The 11,594-nt window shown below is 38.0% G+C and overlaps 1 long non-coding RNA gene across 1 annotated transcript; it reads left to right on the plus strand.

The window, feature by feature from the left end:
• Positions 1-1,303: 1,303 nt before the first annotated feature.
• On the plus strand, positions 1,304-7,492 carry LOC110368987. The gene is made up of 4 exons (XR_002428596.2): positions 1,304-1,370; positions 2,236-2,302; positions 2,808-2,872; positions 6,384-7,492. It is a non-coding gene; the product is annotated as an uncharacterized LOC110368987 (long non-coding RNA).
• The last annotated feature ends 4,102 nt before the right edge of the window (positions 7,493-11,594 follow it).

Raw genomic sequence — 11,594 nt, forward strand, 5'->3', positions numbered from 1 at the left:
CCAGCTATGGAATTTGATGCTAACCAATAGGGAGCAGTTGTCCCCTTAAGAGAGCCCCCTCATTTGCATAATGAGGCAAAACGCATATGGTAAAGTGAGACGAGGATGTAAAAAGAACAAAGGCTTGTACAAGGAAAAGGCAAAACAAAGTATATACATTTGTTGACAAAAACGTATCTTGATGAAAACACATGTTCTTTTTTTTTTTACCAGTTACTGTTTTCCATATGCTTTTAGGTAGGGAAGAGAAAGTTACTACGAATCTACAAACTGTTTTGGTTTCGATGGCAGAGTTTATCTTTCAATTGTCATTGCAATTAAGGTGAAAGGAAAACAGTAGGATTGTTTTGACATTGTATGTGTGAGAAATTCAATGAAAAGAAAGAAGATATTTTGACATCTGCTGACCAGTGTGCTGTGACTTTGAATTCTGCTACTAAACAGGAACAAGATTTGTGCTTTTAAATTAACCCATTTTTGTCAAGGCGTAATCCAACACTTAGATGCAGAAGATGTGTGCTGAAAATGACTTTATGGCGGTGTGAATTAATACATATAAAACTACTAACAAGAAAAATCTCACTTTAAGACAATCGATTATAAGTGGTTTATCGTTTTGGTTCTATTAACACTTGGATTTTGATGTTCTTGCAGAATTACATAGTACTTAATTACATACATAGTACTTAATGATTAAGAGTTAATATTCCACTAATTTGCATGATAATTGTTAGCTAGTTATTGGTAAATTCATATTCTGTAAAATTTATTGTTGTTATTGTGAAAAGTTTTATTTATTCTATTTGTGAAATAAAAAAACTAACAGTATATAAATATTACTAAAATATTCTAGTTCTTTTAAGCCTAAAAGTGGAACTCACCTTGGAAGCTGAATGTACACTTCCAAAAAGTTATTTTATGATGACTTTTAATACCTACCTCAATTTTGTATACACACATTTTAACGTTTGTCAAGATTAATAAAAAAGAAATAATAATATCAATGCTAATAAAATTAAGTGTTTTTAAAGTCCCTCATTGAACATATCTGTTCTTTTAGAGCTGTAGTTTGAATTTTGCATTTATGCATTCACAACAAGTCCCCATGACCTTTTTTCTTTTCAATCTTTTGATGTGCAAGTATTCAGGTAGGGTCACGTTTTTCAGAGTTTGTTTGGATGTTTGCTGGTGGCAGAGTGGTGGGCTGTGCAGTGACCCCCCTGACCTGCCAACACTGTTGAATAATAAAAGGCTATTCAGACACTGGCAGGGTGACAGCATGAAAGGGTCTAGCACAGGGACACAGGGAGGGAGGAGGGAATGCAGGGGGTTGAGGGGAGTTGTAGCAGACATGGCTGGCTTTGTGGGAGGTAAAAGACTCTTTATTATTTCTCTCAGGGTTCTTTGTAACTCTCCTGCTGTACTCTCCTCGGATTTCCTTATCTCATCTAGTGTTTCATCCTAGAAGTCCCATTTTCCACATTTCTCTTTCCTTCCTTTGAGCCAGTCTGTTTGTGGTCAGATCAAGCTTCATTTTCTCTCTGGTCCTTATTTATTCCACCTATCCATCTCCTCCTCTTGTTTTTTTCTATTATTCTTTCCATCTTTCACCAAAACTCTTTTGCTTCTATGTAAGTCACTTACTCATTACAACCTGTCATGTCTTCTTTCTTTATTCCCTGTCACTTTCTCCTCTGCCATCCGTTTTCGCTACCTTCAATTATGTGCGCGTCTCTCTCCTCTTTCTCCCTCTCTGCTCCTCCCTCTCTGTCTCATTAGCAATGCTGTCTACTAAGGAGGTGATTAGCCTGCCTCAGCTCTAATTAAAACACAGAAAGGGAACTAAATGAGACCTGTGATTTGTGGGTTTGTGAGTCTATGTGAGCAGATACATGTGTGAACCCCTATTTTATATTGTGTGTGTGCATCTGCAGTATTTCGCTTCGGTCACTTTTTTATATTAGTAGCCAACTTTTCAGAGTTGTACATTTGAAATAAATGTACACACATAGTATACACATTAAACAGAAAATCTCGTTGGAATGATTATTTTAAATTAGGGAAGAATCAAGGGAGATGAAGTGTTAATAAGTGAACAGGAAATGAGTCTTTGTTAGCAAAAACTTGTTTTTTGTTTTGTTTGAGAAAGCCTAATTATATCAGATTTATTCTCCTCATACCTTCTATTCATTTTGACCTTTTTCTTTTTTGTACTTGTTTGTATTTTCACTCTAGAGATTTTCTAAAAATGATAGACTGAGAAGATACTCACAGAATTGGACAAGACACTGAGGAGGAGAAGGTAGGTGGGAAGTAGCAAGGTTGATGATGTAAAGATGACTAGGTAATCAGAGAAACTGAGAGTGATTACTTTTGAATGAAAATATGACGGTCCAGGGAAGGTGAGCAACTCACAAAGTCTGAGATCGGCAAGTGACTCTGCAAGATGGATAGGTAGTGCAGCATGTCTTTTGTTCTCTACATGGAGAAGGAATTATTGTGTGGAAGGTGGACAGGCAGTTCAGCGAAATGTTTCGATCAGGGCAGCTGCAATGACTTCTTTGTTGGAGGAGCAGTGGGGAGGCTCACAGCAGAAATCGCTGGAGGGTTACTTCAGAAGGTAAGGAAACTAAACACTGGAACAATGAGACTCGAAACAGCTCATCAACTGTTTCCTGAAAACAAGGAGGACCAGAGTCTTGTTATAAGCAAGAACCAGATGATTAAAGGAAGCAAGGAGGCTAAATTACCACACTACTGGAGCTAACAATCTGGCATCTCCCTCTGTGCTTCTGTTCCTCTTTAAGCTCCTCCTGATGAGTGTTAATGAGCTACAGCTGTAGGATCATGCATGCCAGTGACACGTACAGAGGTGAGAGAGGAACACACACAGTCTGCACACAGCTCAGAATGTGACACTTTGAAGCTCAGTAAAGGGAACAATGTTGTTAAGGTTTGACTAATTAATCACATTGACAGAATCCCTTACATTTTCTGAGACATATAGCGTAGAATTTTCTGTGGGAAATGTAAAGGCAAATGGAGAAAGGATCTGTACAGTGGGTAAATTTTGGGATAAAGCTGATGCAAAAGGTTATCTCTGGTTTCTCAATAATCTCACTCATTTTCTTCCTTTGGGCCACCTCTTGAATTGCTGGGAATAGAAAAAAACGGTTTGCTAAACATGTTCTTTCCAGATCCATTGCTTGCTTCAAGACAAGTAAATAAAATGAGGTGCCATTAAAATGTGCATTATATAACATCTCTAGGAGTTAACTTTACCATTTTCGTACACAATCGTTTTGTAGTCATTGACTTATAACATATAGTAACTGCTGAAAGACTCCATTTATTTAAACAGCCCCACTCATATTAAAACCATTGATCAGGTCATGACTGCTCATTTAATGTTTAATGCAAAACCTGTGCATGCAGAGCCTTGCAAAATATTCATACTCCTTATGCTTTTCCACATTATCAACCACAAACTTGTATGTATTCTTTTAGTATTTGACATGACAGAACAATACAATCTGTATTTTTACCTTTTTTTTTTTTTTTTACAAATGAAAACTTGAAAAGTGTGATGAGGATTAGTTTTTACCTGAATCTCAGTATAAATACAGTTGTTGAGTAAAGGCATTAGATAACATTAAAAAGCAAACAGCATCATGAACACCAAGGAACACACCACAAGCTAGAGGAAAGTTTAAACCAAGGTTGGATTTATGAAACAATGTACCCAGCTGTAAACAACTCACATAACGTCGATCAGAAAATGAAGAGGTTAACACAACTGTAATGTTACCAAAACACGATTGTTCACCTAAATTTACCAGACAGGAACAATAAAAAGGGAAGCAGCTAAAAAGCTAATGTAACTCTAAAGGCGCTGCAGAGAGCCAAACCTCAAGTGGGTAAGTTTGTCTAGCCTTTTGCAAATGGTAAAATGGACTGAACTTATATAGCGCTTTTCCAGTCATGCTGACCACCCAAAGCGCTGTACACTAAATAAAACTAATCGAAATTTTTGGTTGTAATATGTGAACCAGTTGAAGGGTATGAATACTTTGGTGAGACACTCTACACATTCAGCGAGTCTCATCTGCATTAGAGAAAACATCAGGTTCTTAATTTTTCCTGTTCTGCGGCTCTCTGTTACAGTGAGTGTAAACTTTACATTTATGTTGCAAGTCTTTGTTTTCAAATTGCAGAAATTCTTAAAAAGAGCTAGCTATAGAGATGATATGAGTTTATATAATGTTAATTATAATCTCATACTTTGCAATTGTCATTAAGTATTTTTACCTTAATGTAATAAAGAGTTATGCTTACAAATTATATTTACAAATTACGTTTTTTTTAAATGTGCCCCTACTGACCTTGTGAAACACACTAGGTGAACCCATTTTCACTTTATCGCGACCACAAAAGACACCCTTTATTGCTTATTGAGGTATGTCTCTGAGCATTTTAAAGGCCATAGCTGCCACAGTTTACTTGACATAGAAATACAATTTCTCACTGTGTTTACATTTTAAAACTCGCTTCAGATTTTACCTGCTACATTTGTCTAGGCTTCTTTCCGGTGGAATCCGTGTCTCATGGCAAGAGTATCAAAAGCGATGTTGCACCGTGTCAGCGTTTAGACCTTTTCTCACCTTCAAGCACAAACGCCAAGGGCCAGAGAGACACAGAGAGCTCACACCCTGACATCTGATCATATTAGGCCTGACTGAAATAGGGCACGAGGCTCACCCTGCTGTGGACACGAGAACACACACATATACACTTTTTTTGTTGTGAGTGTTAAGCATGTTTTCTTGCTACTAAGAAACAGAGACCCTCAAAGGTCTTTCCGTCACACAACCTTTCACAGTAAATCACACAACATTTACATAACAGAACAACTAAAATTTAATAGGAAACAATTATGCAAGTATATTGCTACAATTTTTAAAATAATAATTTAAGGCAAAGGAGCTCAAATTGACTTGACTCACACTGACTTGATGTTTTCTTGCATAAAGCAGTGTTTGTTTCAAGATGTGTCAAACTAATTTAAAACATATTAAGGTTTTTCTTTCTTTTTTTAAGATTGGGCATTCACAAAACATACACATCTGTCTGATTTTTAAAATAAAATACATTGAATTTATGAAAAGAATTGCTGTGAAGTCCATGTTTTAACTGCAAATCTATCCATCACTATTCAATGATGCAGTCATGCCAAAATCTGAAAAGCCTTTTGTGCCTCTTTGTACCTAGGGTGCTGTCAAGCATTTTGCTTTACTAAGACAACCAGCATTTTGCTGCATTGATTTTAAGTCCACAGTGCTTTGAAAGCAATTGAAAATCCACTTCATATCTCCACAGAGGTCTGGTTCTAATATAATGAGAACATGCTAACCAATCATCTAATTTGACCTATGATAATATTATCCAGCATCTATGACTCTCCTTACTCCCTTGATTTTTTTTCTCAACAATGTTTCCAGATGTTTAGCTTCAGGTTTCTGCACACTCAGTCTCAAACAAATGGACACTTATAGTCTAATGTAAAATATTCCTTTTTAAATGTAGAAAAACACTAACCACTGAGAAGAGCACTCTTTCTGGACTCTTTCTGAGCCATATAAAATACAATGAACCACAACCTGTTGCACCAATGACTTTAAAACTGGGTGAGATTGCTGCCACGGTGCTACACTGTTCGGAGCCCAAGTTAAAACAAAGATTAAATGCCGTTTTCCATTGCAGGGACTTTCAGCCAATAGAGATTTGCACATTTAGACACACGTAATTTCAATTTCCCAGGTCTACACCATACCAGATAAAAGGTCCTAGTCTGGGGGAGAAGACTTTCAGAGTATCAAAAACGGTTAAATGGAGGGGTCAAAGCAGATTTTCAAAGAGACCAGGCAATTGTAAAGGAAAGCACTGAAAACTGTAACTAAAGTTTTTGTAACTCAAAATAAATTGTTTTTTTTTAGATTAGAATTTAGCTGTGGGAAATTTACATATCTGCTCAGTTCACTGTTGTGCAATCAAGCCACGAGGAATAAAATCAGAGTTGGAAACAACATGATACTTTTATAGGCCGTCAGGGGACTGCCCTTCACAGCGAGGGGGCTCGCTGTATAAAGACTAGCTGCCCAGGTTTATCGTTGTCTTTCACCCTAGTAAAGGGTGTTCTCCCCAATGCTGCCCTAGTAGCAGCATCGGGGAGAACACTCATCTTCCTCTGCAAAGCGGAGGATCCAACTGGAGTTCAGAGAACCGCAGCCTGGATCGAAGCTAAGTCTGCGGCCTATCTTCTGCGTAACCAGACGCCGGAGTAAAGAACCCATCTATGCTGAAACCAGCCTTGTGATTTTTCTCAGCTGTTGCAGGAAAGCTGAGTGGACGCGGCGCGGAGCGGTCTCCTTTTCTGCGGCCAGGCCAAGCTGTGCAGGACTAAAGCTGACCCGGGAGCGAGCCACACCTCTGCCATGCAAAGATCCACATGCTGCAGCCCCCGCAGCGCTGAGCTTCCTGGCCTGATACCCACATAAAAAGGACCTTGGAACCGCCTCTTCACAGCCCCGCTTCGAGCTAGACACCTGCTCGCTGTTGCTTCTGAGACAGCCAGCCTTCACCCTGCTTCAACTGCCTCCAACTGAATGTCCCAAAGTAACCAAATTGACACAGAGGCAGAGACAGGCTTAGCAGAGTTGGAAATGGAAAGTCAAATGGTTTATTTTAAATGGTTTTACTGTTTTGATTTAAGCTACGACTGAAGTAAAAGCCCTGGAGTTAACAGGCATAGCTTCTGTTAACATTCGTGGAAACCAAGCTTTGCTGATATAGTATCAGTGTGTTTTTACGGTTATAAAAAACTTTATTTCCATAAGGGTTTTATACATCAATGGGAAATTAATGGTTGTGTTTTCCGGTGCGCTCATTACGAACAAATGGAGCTTAAGGTCCTTTTAAATTACTGCCGAATTTTTGCTAGTATAGCAAAGCTATGCAAGCTGTTATCTTCCAGGATAGCATTAATGCTACCACCGAGTCAACGCAACTACAGTTCGTTTTAAACATAATGATTGTTTTCATTTACTCCACCATTGTTCCATAGTGCTATTAGTGTTATGACAGTATTGATATAGAACATTAATGCCAATTTAATGGTTTGCGTTTTAATAATTTCTCGAAGAAATAATGGCATTAATAAAATCAAGTGTCCTAAGGGCATTGATTTTCACTGAGGATTCCATTCTTTAAAATGTTAGTTTCTCAAATAATGTTTTGTTTAACTCTGGATCTACATTGTGAATGGGTTGAAACACATACCAAATGTTGTTCTAAATTAGTCAAGCTAATTTGATCTCATTCCACATCCTTTAAGATGAACTTCAGTGTTCTAATTTAGATCTGCAGTAAACCAGGATTCACTGAATCATTCTGATGATGGTTTTCAATCATTTTATTTGTCTTTTGTTTCTTTTGTGTGTACATAGTTCCTTAGATTTTTTTTATCTTAATTTTTACTTATTAGTTTTAGTTAAGCTTTACTAGCCTAGTAGAGAGGATTTGTTGATTGAATATGTTTAATTCAGATAAACAGAATTCTATAGCGGTGTACTTTGGATGTTCATTTTATTTCTGTTAATAAATTCTTGAACTTGAAGAGAAGTTGTCACTTCTATATTCTATATGTGCGCAGAGGTTGCTGATAAAAGAATGCCAGTGCTCGAATCATTCCTTTCAACTATTGTCAGATATCAAGATATTGCAAATTGGCTACGTCATTTTTGGAGATTTCACATCCTTCTGCACTTATAGCCAGCTTACCCCGTCAGCTTACTGGGCAGCCGAGGCTTGCTATACTCGGAGAGAACGCCTCATTCCCAGCAGTTTTTCAACTGGCTGACTTTCACAAAGGAGTGGAAGGAAAACAGATATAATTTTGTCAGAAGATATGCAATAGTTCATGCTTGGTTTATTTCAGTGTTTCATTTGTCACTGAGCAAATCGGTTTCAAGAATCAAAATCAATAATCAAGAGTCTTTATTTTTATTATGTAACCATAATAACATTTTGGAGACAACAGCTCAGAATTCAACACACAGGCACAAATCAATGGGTATGAAAACGATTGAAACTACTAATGTACAGAATGGTATAGGAGCAGAATGACTAGTACCCTTTTTTTCTTTCAGGAAAATGTAACCATTCACTCCATTTCTGTTGTTTCTTCATTGCTAAATATTCTTGTCACATTTGCTTTCAAAGTATGCATCTTTGTTGATTATTGTTTTAGCGGGTTTGAGCCTAAATATGTTTGATATATATACCTATGGTATACCTATGGTAAGCCAGTCTTTAGACATAATTGGGCACCTTGAAGTCTTGCATGTTACTGTATAGTGCTACGGAAAAGAAAAAAAAAATACTTGGAATCCACATCCATATCATCCAAGAAACCTGGCAATGTTACAGTGTGATGCTCCTACAAGTTAGAGGCCTAATCTCTTTAAGATAGTTAAATTTAAATAGAGCATATTTACTTTAATTGGACCAAAACACATGGGAAGCAACAAAATGACATTTTTTATTTTACTGCAGGTTATTGTTTTGACAGTTATATTATGAACTTTATTATTCATCAGGGTGTTTTCTCTTGTTTTTACTAAGATCTAACATCTACTAAGATCTTAGATAGGACAACTCAGTTGGTCCAGTTAGATACCACAATTTAGAAAGTGAAATGTTTTTTGTTGTTGTTCAAACCACAGTTTTTTTCCGGTGTGGTGTGTGGCTTAATTCCTGACCTTGGGACCTTTGCTGCTTGTCTTCTCCCCTTCTCTCTCTCTCTGCCCATTCCATGTCTGAGTACTGAGAAAAAAGCAACTAGAACCACAAAAAGTATCTCCAAAACTGTTTATTTGTAAAAATTTTATTATACAAAACATCAGTCTTGTACAGCATTACACAGTTGTCACCAGAAATTTACATGCACTATGGCTACGTTCCCATTGCAGGTCTTGCTGCTCAATTCTGATTTTTTCAGAAACGAAGATTTTTTTTTTTTTTGCGAGGCCATTCCCATTGCTTTTAAGATTCTGACTCCAATGTGAACTGTTTGCTGCTCTATACGGAGCCCTAGAGGGGTCATCGCAAAATGTTTTGCATGTTGAGAGAATGTGTGCTCGTTTTACTACATTGTGCGCTCGTTTTACAAAATTGTGCTCTCGTTTAACTATATTGTGCACTCGTTTTACTAAATCGTACGCTCGTTTTACTAAATTGTGTGCACAATTTACTATATTGTGCTCTCGTTTTACGCATAGTAAAACGAGGGCACAATTTATTAAACGAGTGCACTATTTACTCAAATGAGCGCACAATTTACTAAAACGAGAGCACAATTTAGTGAACATGGTTATAGAACATTGTGTGCACAATCTACTTAAACGTGGCCACAATATGTAAAACGTGCACTCAATATTGTCTTGACACATGTAACCATGAGCACGTTATAGTATATTCGAGATCTCGATCTACCAAAACACACCCACGAATAATTAAAACGTGTGCTCGAATAAGTTTTATTAATTCGAGGACTCAATTAAAAGAAAACGTGCTCACGTTTTATTAATTTGAGTGCTCAATTAGATGAAAACGTGCTCACGTTTTATTAATTTGAGGGGTCAATTAAAGGAAATGTGCTCACAAATTATCACGACCTGAAAAAAAATATCACTTAAAGTGAGCTTTCCCGGGCTCCGTAGCTCTAAACTGACCCACATGTGCAAAAGAACACTAATAATGACAAGTAAAAAAAAAAAAAAAAAAATGAAACTCTTTTGGCTAAACAGAGGTCTTTTTGGCTACGGGGATGCAGCCAGGATTGGTGGGGCAGGTATTTTAACAGCTTCACAGAGGCCGAGTTCATTCATAATGTTAGGAAATCGAGGACAACTTTTAATAATAGTTCTTCTCATCTCATCTCGACTCCAAATCCAGGACACTCGTTGCAATCATTTTTATCACTTTGCAACGGGGGCAGATTACAAAGTGCTGCCCCCCGTTGAAATGCGTTACAATGGATTGTGATGAGTGAAAACCTCTTTTGCATTGCAAAGTCATCGGTGTGCAGGATTGTACACAAATTTTGCACAGCTGTGCGCTATGTCCCTCATCCAAACAGTTCCTATATGATCTGTGTTGAGGAGAATTATTCCTGTGGTCTGATATCACGCTGTCCCCCACTGTAGGAGTGCTGTGGCAGACAGCTGCCGTCTGTCTCGCTAATGCTAACTGCTATGACTTCCAGCTGCCGCTAGCGCAAAGTTGTGATGTGTTGGTTGAATGTGACATCAAAGACATTAAATCCCCATTGGCGGTTCCCACTGAAGTCACATTCCAAAAGATCAGATTCAAATCTGATTCAGGACCACATAAGGATGTGACTCAAATGTGACTTGAAAATATTAGATTTGGGCCAGATCTGAGCTTTCACACTGGTTTTAAAATATCTGGCCTGGTCTCTTTACCTGCCAAAAAATCTGATTTGAGTCTATGAAAAGCCATACCATTTTCTTTCCTTACTGTCAGTCAGGCTAAACTATTCTGAATTTGAAGTAGTAAAAATATTTATTTCTGTATTTCTATATCTGTTTTCAGCTATAGTTATGAACATAAATGGTGGAAAAGCTAAAATATATTATGGCTTTAAAAATTTGTTGTTGGCATGTACAGATATTGATTTACCAAACAGTAAAAATTGTGGTAAACTCAATGATAACAGTAAAAACTCAAGGCTCTTTGTATGAAGATGGACACAGTCATGACGCAACAGTGATGATGATGGTATGGTTGTCAACAGAAAAAAAAAAAGTACTCCGGTGATGAAGACAGATCTGCATTGCTCAACACTCCATCAAGTGTGCCCCCATTGTGCTCGAGTCAGAGCCGCCTTTCATTTCTCTTCATTGAGCCAATGAGTTGGACGGTGGAAGAAAATGGGGAAAGTCCCCTCCTTTTTCTATCCCCATCCCAAAAAAACTGAAATCAATTGCATCTACTGGACTGTGCCTCCTGACTGGCTGCTTAGCCAGCTATTGATGCAGCTCAAATTAAAACCTGACACCTCTTTAGCTCGCCATTGTTAGCCCTTCATTGCCCATGCCATATGGCAAGTGAGAAGGCTGCACTGTGTGCGTGTATGTGTTGGGAATATCAGTGTGACCGTCTGGACCTTGGGGTCACAGAAGGGTTATAAGGGGGGTTGACCCACTCACAAAGACTCACTACTCCATCAGTGAGCTCTATGAATACATGAGGACAAGTAAGGCTGAATGGCTGAGCAGAAGCCATGGAGAAGTCGGCTTTGGTGAGAGAAAGGGATGGAGGGGGTGTTCAGATGGGGCATTAGCAAGATGGATGTTAAGAGGGGGGATTAGGAGAGCGAGAGAAAATAAGAGACAGGGGGTAGATGGAGAGAAGTAGAGTCAGGGCTGTGATTAAAATGAGAGCTGAGGAGAGAGCATATAAGATATAAGCAAAAACTTGTACTTACAAAGGCTTAGGAATGTGTGTGTGGTACT

This window comes from Fundulus heteroclitus, unplaced genomic scaffold (assembly GCF_011125445.2).
Source record: "Fundulus heteroclitus isolate FHET01 unplaced genomic scaffold, MU-UCD_Fhet_4.1 scaffold_67, whole genome shotgun sequence".
Lineage (NCBI taxonomy): Eukaryota > Metazoa > Chordata > Actinopteri > Cyprinodontiformes > Fundulidae > Fundulus > Fundulus heteroclitus.